Here is a 24,684-nt window from a genome sequence, read left to right as displayed (position 1 = left end):
AAAATTTCAAGTTGCAACTTGAACATTTTTCAAATGGGATTCTTATTCATCAGTCAACATATAAAATAGAAAAAGAAAATGGTCTTGAACTACTTTCAAAATGCTAAGGCTCGTCCTTTGAATACTCTTAACGGTAATCCAGTCATTTTAAGTAAAGAAGGACCCTCTTCACCCTAAAGAAGATGAATAAAAAACTTTTGGTCCTGAAGTACCACACCTCTTAGTACAATCGGTTAATTGATATATATTGCGAATTGCCCATGAATTTGACATTATATTTTCAATCAACTTACTAAGTATAGGTTTGCATGAACTCAAAGACAAAAGAATGTGGTAAAACATGTATTATTTTACCTCAATGGAATAACTAATATGAGATTATTTTATTTTATTTTTTAAATATGTCAAATCCATCATTAGTTGGACTATACAGATATAGGTTATCTTTCTATTCCACACAAAGGCCCATTATTAACAAGAAATCTTTTTAACTATGGTAGCACTGCTATTGCCTAAGCAATTCACGAATGCATTTGATTGAGACTAAAAAACTAATAAAACAATTTACCAAGTAGAAAGGTCATCTACTTTCCTCTCTTTTCTTTCAAGAAGATGGAAGATCAAACAAAAATAAATATATTTTTTCAAAGATAATACTAAACATGCAAAAACTAATATAAGGGTTAATTATATCTAACTTCTAGTTTGGATTATATATTTTTTCAAGAACATGTATTATTTTTTTCAAAGTTTGATTTGTCAACATTTGGTTTTAAAGTTGTATTTTATCCGCTAAAGTTACATCATATAGTATTTTTTTTTTTTCTCAAAAAAATCACTAGATTTGTATGTGTAAATTGTAAATCGTATTCGAAGAAAGTTTTAAAAAAATAGTACATATCAATAACCTTTTAGTTGGTAAAGTATAATATATATTTTTTGAGACTTAAAGTGCAATTTAAAAAAAAAAAAAAATCATAAGTTGGCAATTCAAAAACCTAGATTATAGGAGTAAAATATAATAGTTAATTCCTAACGGATAAATAGTATATATATATATGTTTTATTTTTATTTTTATTTTTTTACTTTAGTTTAATATAAATTGGAAGAAGATAAATTTTGCTTATTGGTGACAAAAGCAACAGCAAGCTATGGAGGCACGTATAATCGTATATGCCTATGCTTACCCTTCTGCTCCTTACTTTTGTATTACACAGACCTAACAAACGACCCTGTATCCAAATTGCAGGAATTCATTTTCACTGGGATTTTGTTTGTTGCAACCCTTCTCTTTGGTTGTTCTTCTGCAATTTCGGTATTTCCTATCACATAGAAATCCAACAAATTTATACTCCCTATTTATATATATAATCTTTCCCTTGTTTTTATATATTTTTTTTTCTTCTTATAACCCAACAGCAGGGACAATTATGCTTTATCTTTTTCAGAGGAAACTGTAACCCAGGCTTGGAATGTGGGTCGTGCTTCTCAGGCCCAGCCTTATATAAATTTCCACGATGCACCCGAGTCAGACATATTAGTCCCACTTCAGTGGTCCGTATTTCACATTTATTTTATTATTTATATTATTATTTAAGAAATTTCTCTTATTTGAGATAAACTTCTTTGTGTTCAAAATCATGAAATTCACCCTGCACATCTTTGGTGCGATAGTCACTTTACTAGTATGAGTGCTTGTGGGGTGTGAGAAAGTCTCCAGGAGGGAGTTTTTACACACATATACACTTAAATTATGTTAGAGTAGAATTTCTTTCTTAAAAAAAAACAAAAAAAAAACAAGAAACTCAACTAATTCTTTTATGGAAAAAAATTTCTCTTTAAATTAGTTTGGGGAAAAAAAAAATCTTTAAACTTTGGCGAAATTTTTTTTATTAGATGTGAATTTTGAAAATCTAACCATTGGATTGCATTTTATGCTTGTAAAATTTTGAGAAAAACAACGATCAATAACTATATCATCAATCAAATATTTAAATTTCAAATTTTTGTGATATAAAATTATGCATAAAAAATAAGTTTATTGATTGAATAGTAAATAAGATTCAATTTGAATGAAATTTAACATGTGTGTTACAAACATAAAGAATATGCAATCTAACGGTTAGATTTTCAAAATTCACATCTAATAAAAAATATAGGAGGGGTTTTTGGAGTGAAACCTTGTACCTGTTTTATTTTAGGTACTTAGGTATAATTATTTAATTATGTAATTGCATTAATCAATAAATTTTATATTGAATTTAGTTATTTTTAGATACTATAAAATTGTTTGTAGTGTATTTTTTAGAAAAATTGTTTGCAGTGTACTAGTATATATAATATAAACATTTTATAAAACTAGTAAATTGCCCGTGCGATGCACGGATAATTTTGTGATATTTTATATAAAACAGTTTTGAATAATGTTGTACATAAATTATAAAGAAAAAGTAAACTAAATTAGAGTAAAGAAACATATACATTTTGAGATATTGAAAATTGGTTTAGTAGCTTCACTACATATTTGTAGCAAGTAAGAATATTATTTTTTTAAATCATGAAACCAAAAATAAATGCAAAAGAGTAACGGAACCATGAAATAAACTAATTTGTGTTGTGTTCACATATTTCATACTATGAAATAAAAAATATACCCAACTCTTTGACTATCTTTCACTCATCAATAGTGCGACATTAAGACATGGTGTGGGCAAGTGTGTATGCATGTATCTTATAGATGATTTAAAATTAAACAATGGTAAAATATAACTTTACATTGAGCACCAAATATTCTCTCTACTTATATACCAAAAATAAAAACTAACTAACCAAATTACCTAACCTAAATCATATTTAATCCCCTAATTTAAAAAGAAAAAAAGATTACCCGTAGGGGTTTCGATGTCTTGATGGTGGTGGAAGGTCAGTATAACAGAGGTGGTGACCCCTCAGATTTCTCTTTCTCTCTCTTTCAAATGTTTTATTAGTCTCGGGTCTTTTATTTTGGTAATATATAGTGAAATTGATATGAACTTCACCAACAATTGTGATGAAACTCTATAACAATGATGGTTTGGAACCCCAAGATCGTGTAGGCAAGATTTGTTGAGCCTTGACCCATCACCTAACCAGATGAAAACCAAGACTACGATAAAATTGAAACGTCACACCAAGAATCTCTCAAGAATCAAAGGTGATAAGTTTGGTTGTTTGAACGCCACAAGATTAACTTGATAAGTTCAAGAGTTTTTCTAAGAACCAAGAGGATCACAAGACTCACAAGGAGAATAATTTTTTGAATACCAATCTGTCTTTTTTTGTTTATAAAATTTGTACTACCAGATATATACTTGGAACAACCCTCCAAGAATAGGTAAAAATCATAATTACAACTTCAAAAACAACACAAAAATTAATCTAATCAAGTTCCCACGTTTTTTTTTTTTTTTTTAATTTTCTAGGACTTCTAAAGGCAGTCAAAAATAGCTAAATGACTAGAATTAACATGCCCAGCCAATACCAAGACATCTTCCCATTTAATATCCTTGGAACTTAACAAATTCACACCCTTTTATGGTCAGACCATGCTGGTTGCGAATTTGCTTGCATTAGCCTCTTCAATTGCTTTGATGACATGGACTAAGCCTTGATTATTATTTGAGCCCATCTTGGTCTTTTTAGAATCAGCCCAATTCTCTTGGACTAGCCCATTTAGTTCTTCCTTGAAACGTTTGGCTCTAAGTCTTGTAATTGGGCCACTAGAAAATGACAAAGGGTCTTGTGCAAATTCAGCTCCATTTCCACTTGTATGATCAGCATGTCCAGCTCCTTGGTGTGCATCAGAAATAGTGTCTTTTATTTAATAATACACAACATTTTTGTGTCTCTCTATCTCTCTCTAGAGTCTTATCTTGTTAGTTATTGCTATTAGCCCTTACTTCTTTTTTTTTTTCTAAAAATACTAAAATAGTGGGTATGCTAAAAGACATGAAGAATAGTGAAAGGTGTGTTGTAAGTTTAGGCAATTAATGAGATATTAATGAGATAACAGTAAAATAAGATAATGTGAACTTTTGAGTAACAATAAAAAAATAGAAATAAATTAAAAAAAAAAACAAAAACTTAATGAAAGAGGTAAAAAAAGGCTAAATGCAAAATTAGAGTGCCATTTGGTAGGACCTCATGCACTCTCGCATGAGGTCTCTAAGAGAGACATTTGGTAACAATTTTTATTCTATAATATTCCTCAAATTTTTTTTTTTTTTTTTTTACTCATTCCTTGAACTGAATAATTATAATGGTTATGTGTGTGCAATTTATAACTGTTGTTTCACTGCTTATTTATAGCCTTCTTAAGGTAAGATTATTATTTTTTTTAAAATCATGAAACAAAAAATAAATGCAAAAGAGTAACAGGACCGTGAAAATCAAATAATTTGTGCTGTATTCACATATTTAATACAATGAAATAAAAGTATGTCAAACTCTCTCAATGTCTTTCACTCATTGATAGTGCGCCATTAAAACATGGTGTGGGCAAGTGTGTATGCATGTGTTTTATAGATGATTTAAAACCATGATAAAATATGGCTTTACATTGCGTACCAAATATTCTCTCTACTTATATACTCAAAACAAAAACTATCCAACCAAATTACCCAAATGTAAATCATATTTAATCCCCTAATTTAAAAAGAAAAAAATATACTTGTAGGGGTTTCAGCGTCTTGATGGTGATGGGAGGCCAATATGACAGAGGCAACGTCCCCTCAAATTTCTCTTTCTCTCTCTTTCAATTGTTTTGTCAGTCTTAGGTCTTTTATAGTGAAACAATGCATTTTATTTAACAATCCACAACATTTTTATGTCTCTTCATCTCTCTTTAAGGCCTTATCTGGTTAGTTATTACAATTAGGCCTTAATTTTTATTTATTTATTTTTTTAAAATATTAAATTGGTGGGTATGCTAAAAGACATGAAAAAGAGAAAAATGTGTGATGTAAGCTTAGGCAATTAATGAGAGACTAATGAGATAACAATAAAATAAGTTAATGTAAACTTTTGGGTAACAATAAAAAAAACTTAATGAAAGAGGTAAAAAAAATGTTAAATGCAAAATTAGAGTGTCACTTGGCAAGACCTTATGCACTCTCGCATGAGATCTCTGCTTATATATATATATATATATATATATTGATGATTGTAAGGACCAGATTTGTGGCTTAATCCAGGATGAACGGACTTAGGCCCAAAAAGCCCAAAACAATGAATTTGTAAAGAGTGGGTCAAAGAACTAAACCCTAATGAATTGGACCACGGCTAATATGGAATTAGATGGCAATCATGCACAAATAAGAAGTACTGATATGAATGAACTTCTTGTCCTCGGAGGCAAGTGTTCATGTAAATCAACTAAACAGAGTACAAGTGCAATTTTGATTGCTACAGTGTTCTTTCTCTCTATTTTTCCGATCCATTCCTCATGAAGGGTCTCTCACATTATATAGCTCCCTTTGGACCATCTTGATCCTACACTTGTTGATCATCTGAGCCCTTATCTAAGTATCTGTCCTATCAGACACCCTCTTTGACTTTCTGTGAGTTGTGGTAGCCAAAACAACACTGTTCAGAGGTCTTCTCCACATAAATGCGGTCAGAAAAATAGCTGCAGTGCATTCAATGCGGTGGTAGCAGTTTTCCCTTAGATATTTTTGGGTTTCCCTCATTCTCGTATGTTCATGATGCACGTCCCTATGACTGGAGTTTCATGAAAGGTCACTCTGATCATTAGAATACATATTTGAGTTGTACTTATCATATCTGAGGATATATTCCTCCTCGGACAACCATCCTATTTGTATCTTGCTCATTAAATCCTGAACCTGAACCGTTCATTATCATTCGTTCCTTAACCCTACAATAATTATTCCTTTATAATTTCTAATCACTAATCAACATGAGTCTCAAAAAACTTTGAGATAGGACTTTATCATACGTACAAAATAAGTACAGATTTTTTTATCTTTATTTATTTAAAAAAAAAAAAAAAAAAAAAAAGATATTGCTATTGTGTTCATCCTTATAAGAATTTAAGCATAGATTAAATTTTCATTATTTTTGACAATTTTTCTTTGATTCCTTTATAATTTATATATTGTGTTGGTTTAAATGAATTTTTTCTCAAGCTTTCAGATGATGGACTTTAGATAAGATGTTCAACTTTTATATGCCAAACATTGACTATAAGTCTTGTACATGGAATAAATAGAGATAGGAAATTAAGAATATGGTCCATTTTGGTCGCCCTTAGCTTGATTTGTCTAGACATCAATTTTCTTTCTTGCCAAAAGTTCGACTTATTTTAGGTGGAAATTTCCTTGATTATTACTTGTATGCAAAATTCCAGGATCATTAAATTAGAATAGGTCCCTTACTAATCTAACCAATTGGAATATGATGAAATTTCTTCCCATCCACATTAAACGTTGTGTACACTCCAAATTTTTTCTTCATCTCATAATGATACGTTGTTGATAGGTGTCATCCAAGTCCAACATGATTGAGAGTTGTAATTGAGACTATGGCCCAAAAGCTTTACTATTCAGTACTTTGCGAGAAAAATTAAACACTCATTTGATGTAACAGGAGACTATGGAATTTGACATTATATACACTGGGATTGTTCTTGATGTTGTGAAATTGCTGTAGGCACTAAAAACTCTGGTTTCATTAGTTGGCAAGTCATGTTCTTTAATCATGAAAAATCTTCAATGGTAAACTTTTGTGTTCCTACAATAAATGTTTTGGAAAGAAACTTGTTAGCCCCCTCATCCCATTGGGATCCCCTATTTATACAAAGGAAAAATGGTCAAATATTCCTAACTGTTACTTAGTTATATGGAATTTTTGTGCAAATGTGCCTAGATTTCATTTAAAAATTTAATTATAATTTTAAACTCTAATTTGGTGATTTTATATGATTTTTGTGGTTTGATTTTGATTCAGTAAAGACAAATTAGCAAAAAGAAACAAAGGTAGAGCTATTAAAGAAATCTGTAATTTTAGATTAGCAATTACAGATGACTAATGCTGCATTGTCATTTGTGGTTGTGGTATGAATAAGTGATATGTTGTTTAAGCGACTGATTGAGGCAAATCAATTAACTATATTAAAAGGGATTAGCAACTTTTTCTTTCTCCTTTACCATTTGGGGTATATATGCCTTTCTCACATATGCTCAACTGAAATACCAATTAGGATTTCCCTTAATTATGATAAACATATTAATTTTTTTTAAAAGAAGTTTTATATTTATTAAATGATATATATATATATATATTTTTTTTTTTTTCCTTGAGCTAAAGCAGTTGTGATGGAAGTGTGGAGTGGATGGTTTTTTTTTTTTTTAGTCCTTGAGTATTTTGGATTGTTTCAAATGACTAATGGCTCCTCTTAGGCTCCTAAATTTTTTGGTTTATTGATTTTGCTATCTATAACTTTGATTCTTCTTTACCTAATAAAGTTTGGAGTTTTTTATAAGTAAATTTTTTCTTCAAGAAAATGAATAAAAATCTCCCTTCATGTTCATGCTCATGTTGATGTTCATATTTGTATCTTTTCCAATACTCAATAAGTTGTTTACTCATTTTGTAAATTATCAATTGTTGTTAAGAAAAAAAGTATAAACACAATACTATTCAATTAAACTAATGTGAAAAATTAAATCTATTAGATTAAAAAAATGGACATGAAAATGAAAATTTCACAAAATATTTCTTAAATAGAATTAAAATTATTTTTACTCAATATTGTTTATCAAGCAATCATGTACTAACTAACAACATTCCAATCATTACGTGTATAACGGGGTGATGAAATGGTTGTTCAGTTTATTTAAGAAATGTGATCTAGCTAATAGAAATTAAAAAAATACAATAACTTTCATGTGTAGTCATAAATTATACCTTTACGTATATCTTATGCATTTTATGAGTTTTATTTTATATAAATGTATTTCCTAAAATTAACAAAATTTATCATAAAACCCTTCATTGTATTTTTTAAAATCACTACATAAAAATAAAAGAAGTTTTTTTTCCCAAAAAAAATGTTCTCCAGTCATAATATTTACCAAAAAAGATCATACCAAAAAAAATCGTGCAACGCACAGGCCAAGAACCAGTTTATATATATAATTAAAGCCAAAACTGAGAAAAAATCCATTTAGATTCTAAATTAGATTCCAATTTTTGTTTAATTTTATGTCACGTGTACAATTTAAGATTTTTTTTATTATTATTATTTTTTTAATAAATTGATTCCAAATACTAATGGACTCACCATTCCAAATACATTGCAATATACTAACTTTTTTTTTTTTAGTTTTTTTTTTTATGAGATAGGTTTTTTGATGAGATAGTGGCTCCTAAAAAAGGGCCATATATGGGACTGTGATTTCATTAAAAACATGTAATTTTAAATAGACTGATGGTAGGTTGCTATACACACACATGCACACATATATAGCCAAAACTGAGAGAAAATTTAATTAAATTCTAAATTTGAGTCTAATTTTGCGCCACGTGTCTCATCTATTTTTTAAATTTTTGTGTCAAGTGAATTATTAGGTGCAAAAATCAAAGAGTCTAAATTCAATTAGATTCTAAATTGAATTTTAATTTGAGTTCAATTTTACGCCATGTATTCTATCTAATATTTTAATTTTTGTAGCAAGTGAATTATTTCGTATAAAAACCGAAGAGTCTAGATCCAATTAGATTTTAAATCATATATATATATATATGTGTGTGTGTGTGTGTAATTGTTTTTAAATGTGCATGTGCATATGCACAGGGTTACACACTACTTTTATTAAATGAATGTATCAATTTTTAAACACAAAATAGAAAAATAATTAGGAAATTGATTGTGATGCCCCAATTTGATTGATTGTGTGATGTGTATGGGTGTGTGATGAGTCTCACATCGGGTATTTATTGGGTAGATCTGAGCTTTATTAATAACTACAAGGAGCCTCAATTGTGACTAGTTCTTTTGAGGTATAACGTAGATGTGGCTAGCGTTTTTCCTTGGGTCATTACAATATGGTATCAGAGCCCACTTGGTAACCCCATATGGGCTCGAAGACACTACCCCACAAAGTGGGTCCTAACAAGGACGTTAGAGATTTAAGTGAGGGAGATTGTGATGCCCAATTTGATTGATTGTGTGATGTGTGTGGGTGTGTGATGAGTACCACATCGGGTATTTACTTGGTATATTTGAGCTTTATTAACAATTACAAAGAGCCTCAATTGTGACTAGTCCTTTTAAGATATAGCGCAAATGTAACTAGCGCTTTTCCTTGGATCGTTATATAGACCCCATTTGGTTGCTGAGAAAGCAAAGGAAAAAAAAAAAGAAAAGAAATTTTTAATTTCTGCTAATAAAATGACATCTCATTTACTTATGGAGATGCAATTAATATATTTTCAAATATTTTATTTTATTGTTGTAGGGCCCGATAATCTGTGGCCCTGGCCCATTTATTCATTAGGGCTCAAGGCCCGAGCCGAGGGAGGTTATAGCCAAGGATAGGTAATACAAGTACAAAATAGTCCTGGGACACAGCCGAGGACGAATCAGTCATCGGCAGGTCCGAGGTCCCCTTGGAAGGAAGGACAAAAACGGAACAGAAACAATCTGGAAAAAATCTAAAAATATCTATGTCAATAGGGAAGGACACCTTGGATAGTTTAACAACCAAGAATAAAGGGAAAGCTGCACTTACTGCCATTCAAGACTCTGCACCTGACAGAGCCCTCCCCTTCAGCTTTTACAACCACCCCCAACCACTCTGGGTATGGGCTGATGGGACAAGTATCAGTCTTGGAAAATCGAACCCCACACGTGGAAGTTGGATAAGGAAGACAGGCTGGTATAGAAGGAAAAATAAGCAATCCAGAGAAGGGGCTGGGAAAAATGGCCAAAAACTAGAGCCTCCCAGCCCGCCTCCAGGAGAAAGACTCCCAGGGCAAACACGATTTAAACCATGTATGAACACCACGAAAAACCCGCCGTCTGGTGACTAAGGCCTAGCCTTTCAAACCCACGCTCTATAAATGATATTGTTTGGGTCTTTTTACGTGCGAACCCAACATTGTTACAGTTCGTTACAAATCGAGTCCTTACAATTGGCGCCGTCTGTGGGAAGGCTTGTGTGTTGACATAGGCGGTAGGTCGAGACAGTTCTCTTGTCATTTCTAACAACCGGTTATAGTGTTCTAGCGTAAAGTTCCACTAGAGACTATGATTCTTGACTAGGGGCTACGCTTTGTAACGTCAATCGCATGGATGGTTCTAGGGGCTTGGCCGAGGAGCTAATCCCCCTAAAGCCAAGGCCCCATGCCAAAAACCGAGTTTTGGACAGAACCAAGGTATTGCATGGTCCTCAAACTCAAACCTATGGGGAAACCAACTACTTATCAAAATCAAGTTTTGGACAGAATCAAGGTATTGCATGGTCCTCGGACTCAAACCTATGGGGAAACCAACTACTTATTAATATCTATTAAGTTTTTGACAGAACCAAGGTATTGCATGGTCCTCGGACTCAAACCTATGGGGAAACCAACTACTTATTAATATCTATCAAGTTTTGGACAGAACCAAGGTATTGCCTGGTCCTCGGACTTAAACCTATAGAAAGGTCGGCTACTAAATAAAAATTCTAAGTTGCTCAATCCTCGGGTCAAATACTAGAAAAGGTTAAAGCTATGAAAGTTGTCAGGAAGATGGTGAAACACCTTATTACTCAGCAACCGGTAGTGGCTGTTCATTTTTGGGTTATATGACTTAGGATGATTACCTCCTACACCGCACCGAGCATTCAGTTGTCATCTCGGCTATTTTGGGGTAAGTGTTGTTTTCTTAGGTCGGCATTATTGTGCCAAACAACTCTGTTAAGCTCATAATAATATCTTTTCCTTAGCAGGGGTTTTGACCCTAAGTGTCATTTGTTCAAATCGGTATTATTGTGCCGAACATCATTCGTAAGTTCATAATAGCGCCTTTTTCCTTGATAAGGGATTTCGGTCCTAAGCATTGTGCTCTCAGGTCGGCGGTATTGTGCTATACCGCCCCAATAAGCTCATCATAATATCCTTTCTTTTTCTTCTTAATATGAATTTCAGCCCTAAGTATCATTTGTTCGATTCAGTATTATTAAGTCAGATAATTGCAATAAGCACAGAGTAAGATCTTTTTATTAACTGGGATTTTGGCCCTAACCATTGTTCAAAGTATAGAAATAAAAGAGAAGTCGCAAAGCAGCGCGTCTATTTACGACATATTCATTCCAAAAAAGAAGAGATAAAACATATGACATAAAGAAATGATAATTTTTATTTGATATAAAGAGGTGTTACAGCGTACAATTGAAGGCTTGAACAAAGCCTATATAGAAAATGAGTTACAAAAACAATAATAAAAAAAAAAACAACAATGAGACAAATAAACAGTCAAATGTCTTTTTAAACTCGTCTCCGAGGTCCTTCCAAATTCTGCCCCAGTAGCGCCCATATTGAGAGGAGGACCTTCTTTAGAGAAAGAAGGAGGAGAAGAAAAGAAAGGAGGAGAAGAAGAGGAAGAGGGAAAAGCACCAGGATAGATCTGGTGGTGGAAAGAAGAAGAAAGAGAGGCAAAATGAGGCACTAGTGAAGGAAGAGAGGAAGAAGCAGGGATACTTTGTCCCTGCGTCAGTCCTGACTCCTAACACGCTGGTGCCATGTTAGCTATGCTCGTAAGAGAGCAGTTGGTACTGATAATAGGTGACCCCAGCTCAGTCGCGCCAAAAGTTTGACACGACGAGCCCCTGCTTCGGATTTTGGCTGAAAGGAGGATAAGAAGGATTTTGAGTCTCTGCCATCCTTGCCCTGACCGAGCCATTTTGAGCTTCACAAGAATATGGTATTTCTGAGAAGGGTATGGTTCCTTCATTACTCACTCCTATCTTGAACGTATTACAATTTAAGGTGTAACTAGCAGATAAAGTAAACTCTGGAAGTGGCTAAGGGTTTCTGGTTTTAGAAGGATTAAAAGGGTCTCTATATGAAAGAAATAACCTCATGCCTTTCTTCTTATATGAAGGGCAAAACGAGAGGTATTTAATCTGTCTAGATTTCCAAGAAAACCTGTAAACTAGAATATACCCGTTCCACTTCCCCACACCGTCAAATACTGTCGAATTCAAATGGTCTCGTAAAGGGAAATCATTAAAGGCGCGTTTTGGATAGCGAAACGGCAAGAACGCATTTTGGAATGAATTCAGAAGGAATGTCTTGTAGCCCGGTATGATTCCTGGGTAGATGAAGAGATACCAATATTAATGAAGGGCAAAGTTAAACGAGCCGTAATAAAGGCTTGGCATTACCAAAACCCTCCTCTCCGACTAAGAGGTCGGACAGCAGGATTTTGAGGGGCTATTGTAAGGCTCGATAATCTGTGGCCCTGGCCCATTTATTCATTAGGGTTCAAGGCCCGAGTCGAGGGAGGTTATAGCCAAGGATAGGTAATACAAGTACAAAATAGTCCTGGGACACAGCCGAGGAAGAATCAGTCCTCGGCAGGTTCGAGGTCCCCCTGGAAGGAAGGACAAAAACGGAACAGAAACAGTCTGGAAAAAATCTAAAAATATCTATGTCAATAGGGAAGGACACCTTGGATAGTTTAACAACCAAGAATAAAGGGAAAGCTGCACTTACTGCCATTCAAGACTCTGCACCTGACAGAGCCCTCCCCTTCAGCTTTTACAACCACCCCCAACCACTCTGGGTATGGGCTGATGGGACAAGTATCAGTCTTGGAAAATCGAACCCCACACGTGGACGTTGGATAAGGAAGACAGGCTGGTATAAAAGGAAAAATAAGCAATCCGGAGAAGGGGCTGGGAAAAATGGCCAAAAACCAGAGCCTCCCAGCCCGCCTCCAGGAGAAAGACTTTCAGGGCGAACACGATTTAAACCATGTATGAACACCACGAAAAACCCGCCGTCTGGTAACTAAAGCCTAGCATTTCAAACCCACGCTCTATAAATGATATTGTTTGGGCCTTTTTACGTGCGAACCCAACACTGTTACGGTTTGTTACAAATCGAGTCCTTACAATTGTCTAATTAAGGACATGTGATAATTCAAAGGATAGCTTAGATGGCATAAAAATATTATTTTGATATTAATGTTAGATACATCAATTCTTTTCATGTACTGCTTAATTATAAGGATTATTTTAACACAATACCAAAAGTTTAGAAACAAAATTGACACGTTTAAGATGTTAAAAACCATTTTGATAGATAGTACAAGTGTTAAAGACTAAAACGGTAATTAAACATGTTTTTTTACATATTTTTATTAAAGATTAAATTCTATAAGGATGTGGTTTAAAACCCAAGTTTTACACCCTCCAATTCTAACATGCCACATCATCTTATCAAGTATTAAAGAATAAGAACAACCACACTCTATCAATTATAATGCTCATCTGAAAATTCAACCAAATTAGGAGTTTATTAAAATGTTATTAATTGTGGTATAATGTACTGAGTTTTAAGTAAAAATCAGATGTAACATCTTTTATTAGATGGTGTAAAATATGAATTTTACACCCCATCTTACCAAATTCAAACTCTTTTTATTAATATCCTCAAAACACTTTTTTTTATTAGCTGAATTTGAAAACTAATATCCTATTTGGTTGTAAGGGAGATGAAAAGGAAAGAAGGGAGGAAAAAGTAAGGGAAGGGAAAGGATAGAAGAGAGAGTTGTACATAGAAGGATTGCATTAAACAATTTCTTCAAAAAAAAGGTCTTCTTTGAAAAAATAACAGGACCATCTGAAGGATTGTGCTAAGAAAATTTCTAGAACACAAACTTTTTTTAAAATTATGGGTTGTGAGAAAAGTATGAAACTTCATCAAAAAAGAAAAAAAAAGTATGAAATATTGGTGAATCGATCAAATTGTGTATTCTTACTTTTTAATAGAAAACTGAAAAGTAAAAATGTTTGGGATCATCACAGCACGTATTAATATAGAAAAACTTAATGAAAGAGGTAAAAAAATGCTAAATGCAAAGTTAGAGCACTACTTGGTAAGACCTCATACACTCTCGCATGAGGTCTCTGCTTTTATATATATATTGATTTAATTAGTACAACATTTTAAAAACTGTAACTAAATTTTATCCTTTTAGTATTAATTGCTATCCTTTATATCATATCATTCATAATTTTATACTAATTTTCTTGTCAATGATTTTTTTTTTTTTTTTTGTGAGATGAGTTCTTCCACAAGCACAACAAAAATTCATAAGAATTGTAGAACATTTCCAAATCAGCATACCACCTCACATATGGTGATAGACTAATTTGAAAACGTTGTAAAATTATTATGAATTTTGTTGTGTACTTAGTTTTATTGTTGTGAGATACTATTGTAGAGTTTTTTTGGGTAGGTAAAGGGACTGCTGTTTAATAGGTACTACTCGTGGCTGGTGACACACAACGCATTTGCTAAGCTAGGAATGACCTCAGGAACAGGCAATGTGCTTTTGGTTCCCCCAAATCAAGAGGACCCCATTACCAATCAGCTTGATGTATGTAGTAATGTTTTCCTTGGTTTACCATAAAGTTAACATAATTTTCTAGTAAAAGAAAAAAAAAAAAAAAAAGTAGGAGAGGGTGGCAAATGACCCTATCAAGGCATGGTGGCATACCCTTTGTTTAGAATGATAGGTTGACCTAGTTTGAGTAATTGAGAATAATTCAAAACCCTTGCCGTGAAAGGGAAAATGAGCCTATTCACTATGGGTTTGACTTACCTCTAATACTTTTTTAATTGAAATCTCATTTTGTTTTAGTGAGAAACTAACACATCACCCATTAACTAAATAAAAGGTGGAGATTAAAACTCACTACCACTTTTTTTTTTTTTTTTTTTAGAATACTAAGTATTTTAACACACACATACAAGGGCAGAGGAGAGAAGATTTTAAAGAAACTAATAGTGATGTATATCCAAAAGAGCCTAACTCTTGGATATACAATACAGGCTTTAAACCTCTATAACTCACTACCACTTGTCATTGTGTATTTAAAACAAAAGTAGACTTCTAGTTAAAAAAGTACTGGAGGTAAGCCAAACCCATTCACCACTTTTCTTGATGGAAAAAGAAATGAACATGCATGTATACGGGACAAAGAAGTAAAATAATTTTTAAGCAATTTGCTAAAAATAAAATCTTGTTGTCTATGGGAAAGTAAATGGCTTAGATTATGTTAAAAACTAAAAACTAAAGTACCTCATTGAAAATAAATATACCACTTCCCCTTAAAACTATCTAAATACCTGTGAAATCCAACCTACTTGCTCAACTGAGGTCAACCTAATGAGTTGCAGTCAATTTCAATGCCATGTGGTAGTCAATGACAGATGAAGCTTTTTGCAACCCAATTATTTCAATTTGAGGGTCCGTTTGGTTGGAGGGGTGGAAAAGTGGGAGGATAGAAAAAAATTTAATTTCCCTCCTTTTTGTTTGGTTGGGAGTGGAAAAGTAAAGGGATGGAAAAAGTGAGTTTGTATAAATTGACTCATATAGTCTTGTTAAAAAAATGATGCACAATTAAAACCTAAAAAGTGACAAACAACCAAAAAAAAAATAAAAAATCGCCTAAATTTATTTAAAAATAAAAATCATGTCTAGAAAAAAAAAGTCACATCTAAACAAAAAAACAAAAACAAAACCACAAAATAAATAAATAAATAAATAACACAAAAGAAAGCAAAAGGAAAAAAAAGAATATGAGCAATGTACACTGGACAAAGCCTGCCCAGTAAATCAAAAGAAAAAAAAAAAAAAAAAAGGAAAGAAGAGGTAATGTCCAAGAAAAAAGAAAAGAAGAAGAAGAAGAAGAAGAAGAAGCAACGTCCAAGAGGAAAGAAAAAAAAAGTGAAGAAGAGCAACGCATGGATGAAGCCCTATGTGCAAGTGCACATGAGTATTTTCATCCATTAAGCAGCTCAATTTTCTCACTTTAGTCTTCTCCTCATTTTGGTGAGAAAACTTTTTGGTGGGCCCGGGGAGTAAATATCTGGGTCCCACTATTTATTTTTCTTCCTCCTCACTCAACCAAATGCACGCTCCAAAAAAGTTTTCCATCCACCCTCCAAACAAACACACCTTGAGTGTTGGGTTTTTCACATGGAAATTTGACACATTTGGCCTAATTAGATAGAAAAGTACGTTGATAGCCCTTTGTCATTGTTGTGCCATGCCCGCAAAATTAAATGCACCTACCACTCATTAGAAAGAACTAGCTAGTTGAATTCTCTTGAGCGTTAACGATCAGCAATGGGTGACGTGTTTTTGAACCCAAACTATTTAGGGCGAGTGGTGGGTGGAACATAAACACATCCGAACCCAATCTATGGCATCCCTAATGGTTTTCAGACCCGGACTGTTCATTAAACCGTAAAGGGAAGAGGTTTAAGGTGTTTGAGGTTGAACCGATGTTGAATTAGGGTTGAACCATGATGACGTCATAATTAATATAATAATTATTTTAAATATAAATAAATATATTAATTTGGTGCAAATTAAAAAAAAAAAAACTAAAATAGTCCAATTAAAACTATAAATCTATATTTTAGTTAATATCTAATAATTTATCAATGTCAAGCCCATTTACATAATATTAATAACCAGGCTTAATTATGACATTATCAAGCCCAAAACCTTGAACCTCAATGTCAAGCCCATTTACATAAGTCTTGAGCCTTGATCCCCACCTTCTAGTCAAGCCCATTTACATGATATTAATGTCAAGCCCAACTCTTCCCAGTTCCCATGGTCCAAAGAGCTAAAAACTCATTTCAGAAACTTAAAATTGATAGTTGAATACCCCACCAAAAATATTAAAGGTAAGGGACTTAGTTATAGCACTGAAAAGCTGAAAAGTAAATTCTTAAATTAGAATCCCAAGACACACATGCCTAGCTATCCATCACAAACCTAAAAGCTAAAAAGCAACCCAAAGAAAGGAAGCAAATGAAACTAAAGGGATAGAGAGAGAAGAAGTCAGAAACGTAAAAGCAGCCTAGAGAAAGAAAAGCAAGTGAAATAAAGGGGCAAAGAAGAAGTAAAAAACAACTTTTAAGAAGCTAAAAGAAATATAAGGAAAAAATGAGAATCGATCTATCAAGGCAAAGCGTTGCCATGATCCACACTGGTAATGTAGCTTTTTTTTCAAATTCTTTCACGGTTGATATCTATTTTCTGGTCGGTATATATCCCAGCACTATGTGGTTTAAGGCTATAAATTTGTTTTAGATCAAAACTGTATGAATCGCAAAAATTGGAGCGGTTTCATGCTTTTTTGGCACAAAGAGGTTCTTATGGTTTAAAGAACCGTAACAGTGAGCAGTTCACGATTAACCTGGTCGAACTATACGGTCCAATCTAGGTTTAAAAACCATGCCCCCCCCCCCCCCCCCCCCTTTCCCAAACTATAATGTGCTTGACAAAATTGCTCATTTATGAAATGAACTATAGTTGATCACCTATAATTGAAAATTATGATAAATAGAAAGTTTGTTAGCAATCAGAATAGTAACTAATTATGTTTATCAACAACTTTCATAAACATTTTTTTCTTCATATTTATAGGACTTTCAATAAAAATAAGGTGACTTAACCATATTTCAATTAAAGAAAACTAATAATTAAATTTGATAGTCTTTTTTTTTTTTTTTCTCAAATTAAATTTGATAGTTGATACTACCTTTGTAATTAAAAAAAAAAAAAAAAGATTCCCCATACTTTTTGGCATAAACTAAAATTACAATAATCGGATTAAACCAGTTATTATATTTATTTGGTGAAATGAGGTAATATTGAATACACCATTAAATTAATGATAATAAATTTTCACCACAAAATGAAAAAAAAAAAAAAAAAAAAAAAAAAAAATTCTTAAGATACATGGAGATGATATGTTCCTTCAAGGATAGAGCTTAATGATATAATTAAATAAAGAAACTTAATTCAGACATTGTTTGAATGAATGAATAAAAAAATCACATTCTCAAAAAAAAAAAAAAAAAACCTTCTATCTCATCACTGTGCATTCTTGACACGGTGGTCAAGTTCTTATAGGATCAAAGGGTAAGAGTCAGAATTCAAGTCTCGATGGGAAAACTTCACACACCTATATACTTAGATTAGGTTAAAGTATAATTTATATTTTCAGATTAAAAAAATAAAAAATAAAAATCTTCTATCTAGATTTTAATTCTTTTATTACTTGATCAAACATATTCACAAATCACGATATCGAGACCGATCTCGAGCTCACTTGATTGTGAACTCGAGAATTGCAATTCGAGTTTTGACATCATACCAAATTCGCTATACTTTTTTTTTTTCAGCATTAACACGCGTAAATATCTTTCTCTTGCAGAATGGCGTCAGAGGCTTAATGCTGGATATGTATGAATTCCACAACGAAATCTGGTTATGTCACGGATCGTGCAACAACTTTACAGCCTATGTAAGACTTAATGCCGGCTCAAGGCCTAGGCAACTTAGACCTAGGCCTAAGGCCCACGATAAATAAAAAAATTTTTTATTAAAAAAAGGCCATCTTACTTGGTAAGAGGTCCAAAATTTTATAAAAATATAATATTTTTTAAATAATTAGTACCTTTTTTAAGAGTTAAATAATTAGTACCTTTTTTAAGAGTGGTACTAAAAATATCATAAATTTTATTATAAATTTAACTGATATATCACCAATTATATAAAAAAGTAATTCAAATGCAAATAAATTTAGTTGTTGAAATTCATCAATTACAGTCATAATCACATTTATTGTAAACATTTTGTAGTATTTTTAGTATTTTTTTTTTTTTCATTTCTAACAAGGCTTTTAAAATAGGAGACCAATAAAAATTTAACCCAATTGAAACCCTAAGATGTTTCAAATAAAATGCTGCAAATGTGATAAATCACCAATGATGACTAATCTCCTACTAAGCCACACACCAAATAATATCTATCTATCTCTTTTTCTTAAAAAGAATATATAAAATTAAAATTTAGATTACAACTGTACTTTTTTTTTTTTTTTTTTTTTTGAGAGACTGATTACAACTGTACTTAACTATGCATAGTCATATATCCAAGTTAAAGTAAGTTCATTTTGATTTAATTATAATATTCAATCTTTTATTTGAAATTAACCTTAGTTTAGCTAGTATTATCCATCAATTTCTGTATTTACATCAAATTAGTCTTAATTTAATTATTACTATATAATTTTATTTAATTAATGTTTACATATAAAAAGGCCCCATATAAAATTTTTGCCTTAGGCCCCAAATTTTGTTGGGCCGCCCTGATATAAGTGTCTAAATAGTATCCGGAAAGTGGAAACCACATTAGAGACATCAATACAGAAACAACTGAGTCATTTCAAAATTTCAATATATAGTCCTAAGTTTTGTTCCACAGCTCAGAAAATCAAGTATTGCATGAATGTCCAAAAAGCATGGAAATTGTATTTAAAATTTTCATTTCTTAGTTTCTCTGTTAAGTTTATTTGTCTTTGGTTGATTACCGAGCAACCCGCCATTAATGTTCTCAAAGAGGTTCAATTATATCTCCAAAAAAATCCAAATGAGATGGTCACCATTATGATTGAGGAACATGTTGTATCACCAACTGGTGTGAGTAAGGTGTTTGATGCTGCTGGCCTGAGGAAATTCTGGTTCCCAGTTTCTCAAATGCCAAAAAAAGGTGGAGATTGGCCAACAGTTGATTCTATGGTCCAGAAAAATCAGCGCTTACTTGTTTTCACTTTTCACTTCAAACTCTACTAAGGAGGCATCCGAAGGGATTTCCTATCAGTGGAATTACATTGTAGAAAACCAATGTAAGCCCAACTTTCTTCTCCTTTTGTGAAATTTCAGAGGACTAAGAATACATTTTTATTAGGTCCTGTTCAAATTATGGTCTCTCAAACTTATAAACTTCGATTTTGGTTCTCTAAAATTTTAAAATATATCATTTTACTCCCTTAGTCTATTTTCCATTTATTTCTTTCTTGCATTTTTGTTCTTTTAAAATATGGGGTCAATTTGATTTTATGATACTTTAAATATGGGGTTGGTTCAATTTTGATCCTTTAAATATGAGACATCTTAGTATATTTCATTAATCACATAAAATTTGAAAATAGACAAAATGAATAAATTACTACATTTTAAAATATGCTAAAATGCAACCTACACCCCTAAAGTTTAAAGTGTTTGGATTTTACACCCAAAATTTTTAGAATTTGAATTTTACACTTAGAAGTTATATTTTGCTTGCATCAGCAACTCTTTCATCTATATTTTCTGTTAAGTGTCACATAAGTTTGCCACGTGTATTTAATTTATCCAATAAAATAATAACACATGGTATAATGAGAATAACATGACATCATTTTATTGGGCAAACTAAACATGTGTGTCAAATTTATGTATATTTAACGGAAAATAATAACGAAAGGGTTGTTGATCAGGGGTGGCTCTATAGCCAGCCCAAAAAAAAATGTTGAACCCCTTGACCTGGTCTATTTTTTTTTTTTTTTTTATATAAAATTAAAAAAAAAATTGTTTTGACCCCTAAAATAAAAATTTGAACACCCTGATCCTAAATTTTGTTTACACCCAACTGAAATAAACTTGAAATATGATCATCTTTGTGTTATTTTCACAATAATTTTACAATAAAGGTTGAGTAACAAGTTGTAATTAGTATTTTGTTGTTGTTGTTGTTGTTGTTGTTGTTGTTTTTTTTTTTTTTTTTTTTTTTTTTTTAATTTTTAATCCATAATTGACATCACATATGAATAGCCTGTTCAAAATCTGACCAGTGCCAATGAAGTCGGCCGGCGCCGAACTGATTCGACCACTTTCAAGCCTCACCGTAGGTGTCTAGCGCGGTGATCGACGGCAATATGGGCAAACCGAAGACTACCAGTGTGGCGAGCGGTGGCTATTTTGCACTCTAACAAGAAACCGCACCGCACCAGTATAGATATACACACACTATAATTTAAAATATACGTAGCAGTGTAAAGAGAAGAAAACTGAAAGCAGACATGAAAGCTAAAGAAGCAAGGTAGAAGAAGAATAAGAAAACAACGTTGGGTAAGCTAAGAAAAAAAGTTAGGTTTTTTTTTTTTTTTTTAATTTATATATAATATATATATATATATATATATATATATGGCACTACAACAACGTCGTTTTAGTACCTGATATTAACTTTTAATATCATCTCCAAAACGACGTCGTTTTATTGTCAGATTAAAAAAAAAAAAAAAAACTATTGTAAGCCACTAACGACGACGTTTAATTTTAAACCCTATGATTATGTATCCATCTCCTCTCTCTCTCTCTCTCCCTCTCCTAGGCTCCCAATCCCAGCAACAAAACCTTCACATCTCTCTCTCTCTCTCTCTCTCTCTCTCTCAACTTCCATTAGTTTCTAGTGATGTTTTGACTTTAGAGTTCAAATGCTTCTCCTTACAAATGCAATGCTTTCTACTAGGTTTGTTTATGTAATTTATTTTCGATGGTGTTTGTTTGATCTTTTATGGGTTTGGTTTAGTTTTTTATTTGGGTTTTTTGTGATGGGAAATGGGTTATGTTTGAGAAAAGATTGTGAATATGTTAGTAGTTAATTGTTTGTAGTTTTCTTTCTTTTTTATTTTATAGAATATTTGGGTTTTTTTAATGAGCATGATATGGTTTGGGGTTATTAATTGCATTGTGTTTAGTACCTGAAAAAATGAGGAATTAACCGAACTAACCACACCAAACCGGTATCTTGCACCGCACCTTGTGCAAACCGGTTCCCAACCCTCCACAGGTGAGGTTCAGTTAGGGATGAGAGAAAACCACCCTTGTAGGTGCGGTGCAAAAAAGCCTCCCAAAACCGGCTACACAGTACCGTGTACAGCCCTACATATAATTATAATAAATTATAATCATTATAACGAAATAACTGTTGATGCAAACAAAATATAACTTCCAAGAGTAAAATTCAAATTCTAAACTTCAAAGTACAAAATTCAAAAACTCTGAAATTTTAGAGGTGTAGTTTACACTTTAGCCTTTAAAAAAATATGAATGTACTAAAACTGAACATTTTAAAAAGGAGGGATCAATGTTAAACATACCGTATATATATTTGAGGGATAAAAAAAAATACAATTTATCTTTTTTTTCTTTTTTTTTTATGCTAAAGGAAGTTTGATGGGCTCGAATTAAATTACAGTTGGGGATGAAGGAATCAATGCTTCTCCGTGCATAAACCATGCAGACTCAGCTATCTTGAACACAACGACAAGGTTACTAGTTTTCGTACTGAACCAAACGTATTTATAGCTTGCAATGATAATTCGGCTCCGATACTCAACTTGGTAAACTCTTGTTCTCTAGCTGCTGATAATCGATGGCCTAATTTCATTGCTGTTGATTTTTACAAGGTCTGATATGATATATTCTTACATCTCTCCATTGCACAGCATATCTATTATGGATTCACACGATTAATTATGTATCATTGTAATTTACATAAATATATTTACCATGAAATTGTATTTGTATGCATGTGAACATTTCAGAGGAGTGATGGTGGTGGAGCCCCGGAAGCTGTAGATGAAGCAAATGGTCATTTAGTTTGCGGGTGTGAACACATTTCCAAATGCAAGGTTTGGAAGAAACTAACAACTTTAACTTTGGTTGTGATCTATCTCCATTTTATTAACGGGATTTAACAGTGTCCAAACTGTTGTATTATTTAAAATTTTAAATGACGTGACAGATTTTATGCTTGTGAAACCTAATTTGGCCTATAAAATGGACCAATGGACAAAGATTTGAAATGGAGATCATCGTTTTCCCTTTCAACTTTGCATATATATAGAGCTCATGAATACAGGCCTATTACAATTTCTGAAGTAACTACTTATTAGAAGTTGATTATTGTATTGAGCGCAGCAAAATGTGAAATTTGGAGCGTGTTAGTAGGCTGTTGTTACCCTTGCATCTGTAGAAGCAGGACATAAATGCCGCTAAATTTGCTTGCTGAGAGACAGTCTTTGTATATGGCTATATGCAATATCATATGTACTAAAAAATTGTGACGAAAATCATGTTTGTCTTAAATAAATAAATTATTTAAAACTGATAGGAGTATTTTTGACAAAGAATTAATTGTTCCTAAATGCACCAAGCAAGAAAGCTGACGGCGCCTATAGGTCCCTCAGCTCTATAGAAACGGATGGAGGACCCAGAACGACAATAGTGAAAGCGGCGATGCCACAATAAAACCCAATGGGCACCTTTCTAAGTTGATGAGAGATCCTCAAGCGAAGGAAGGCCATGGGCCGACGGGATGAAAGGGACGATGGGGTGAAAGGTCCTACAGGGTGAAAAAGTCGATGAGTCCAACATGGCCTAGCTTGGTCCTCACGAATACCTATACATGGAAACATCTTGCGTAACATGCACAAGAACCCCATTACTCACCCATATCTCCCTTATATGGAAAGACACCCTAAAATCTTGGAAACCCTAAATACTAGACCCTCCCAACAAGGAAAAATCCCTACTTTGAAGGAATTTTGATTCACTACTCAACACTAAATAAGCATCAGACCTCCTTTTTTCTTAGATACGCAAAAAATCCCTAACTCTCTCACTATAGAGTTCTTAGAGATTTCTCATTTACTGACTTGACTTTCGGAGGGTTCTTGGCTGGTACCACACCGGTGACTTTTGTTTAGTCCTTTGGTTCTTACTTCATAGGTATCCATTGGCATGATTGGGGCCTACAACTCACTGATGATTTTAGCAATTCATCAGTTGCCACCGTTTATGGGGAACGAGTGATAAGCTATATCGTCGTTTCAAGGACTAAGAATTGTATGACCTTGACACGATCGATGGCCACTACCAACCAAGAGATCGGGGACTTGCCCAATGCACTGGAAAGGCAGGTGCAAACCCTTGCCACAGTGGTTGAACGGCTCACTCAGCGAAACCACAAGTTGGAACGACAGTTGGAGTAGCAGAATGATTAGGAGTCAAATGATCAGAATGATGGACAAAGCAGCAGAGACAAACGCAACTACCATTGTCCCCCGACGAACGATCACCAAGAAAAGGACGACCAAGAGGAGAGTAATGCCATCAATAGACGAGACCAGCAGGATACCAGTCGTCCCTCCGAGCTAGAAGTCAACGCGTTGCTCATGGCGCAAGAGATACAGACTGTAACACTCCGACCCAATTTTTATAATTAAACTATGTGTTTAAGTGGTTAAGTGTTATTAATATTTTAAGCCACTTACTTACAAAGCATTTAATAAACATATTATTTTATAATGTCATTGAATAAGAATTTTAAAGATTATAAATAATTGAAATGACTATTTTGTATTATAAATATATATTTAGCATGTACAAAACTATATTAGATGGTTAAGTTGTGAGGTATATATATATATATATATATATATATGCAAAGTGATATTATTATTTGTAAATGAGTGTGAATGCAAAGAAAAAAC

At 32.8% G+C, this 24,684-nt stretch overlaps 1 pseudogene; it reads left to right on the top strand.

Moving 5' to 3' along the window:
- Positions 1–78: 78 nt before the first annotated feature.
- On the top strand, positions 79–24,349 carry LOC115966772 (annotated as a pseudogene).
- The last annotated feature ends 335 nt before the right edge of the window (positions 24,350–24,684 follow it).

The sequence above is a fragment of the Quercus lobata genome, chromosome 11 (assembly GCF_001633185.2).
Source record: "Quercus lobata isolate SW786 chromosome 11, ValleyOak3.0 Primary Assembly, whole genome shotgun sequence".
In the NCBI taxonomy this organism is placed as follows: domain Eukaryota; kingdom Viridiplantae; phylum Streptophyta; class Magnoliopsida; order Fagales; family Fagaceae; genus Quercus; species Quercus lobata.
Note: the sequence above shows the minus strand (reverse complement) of the source record. Positions and strands in the feature narration are given on the sequence as shown.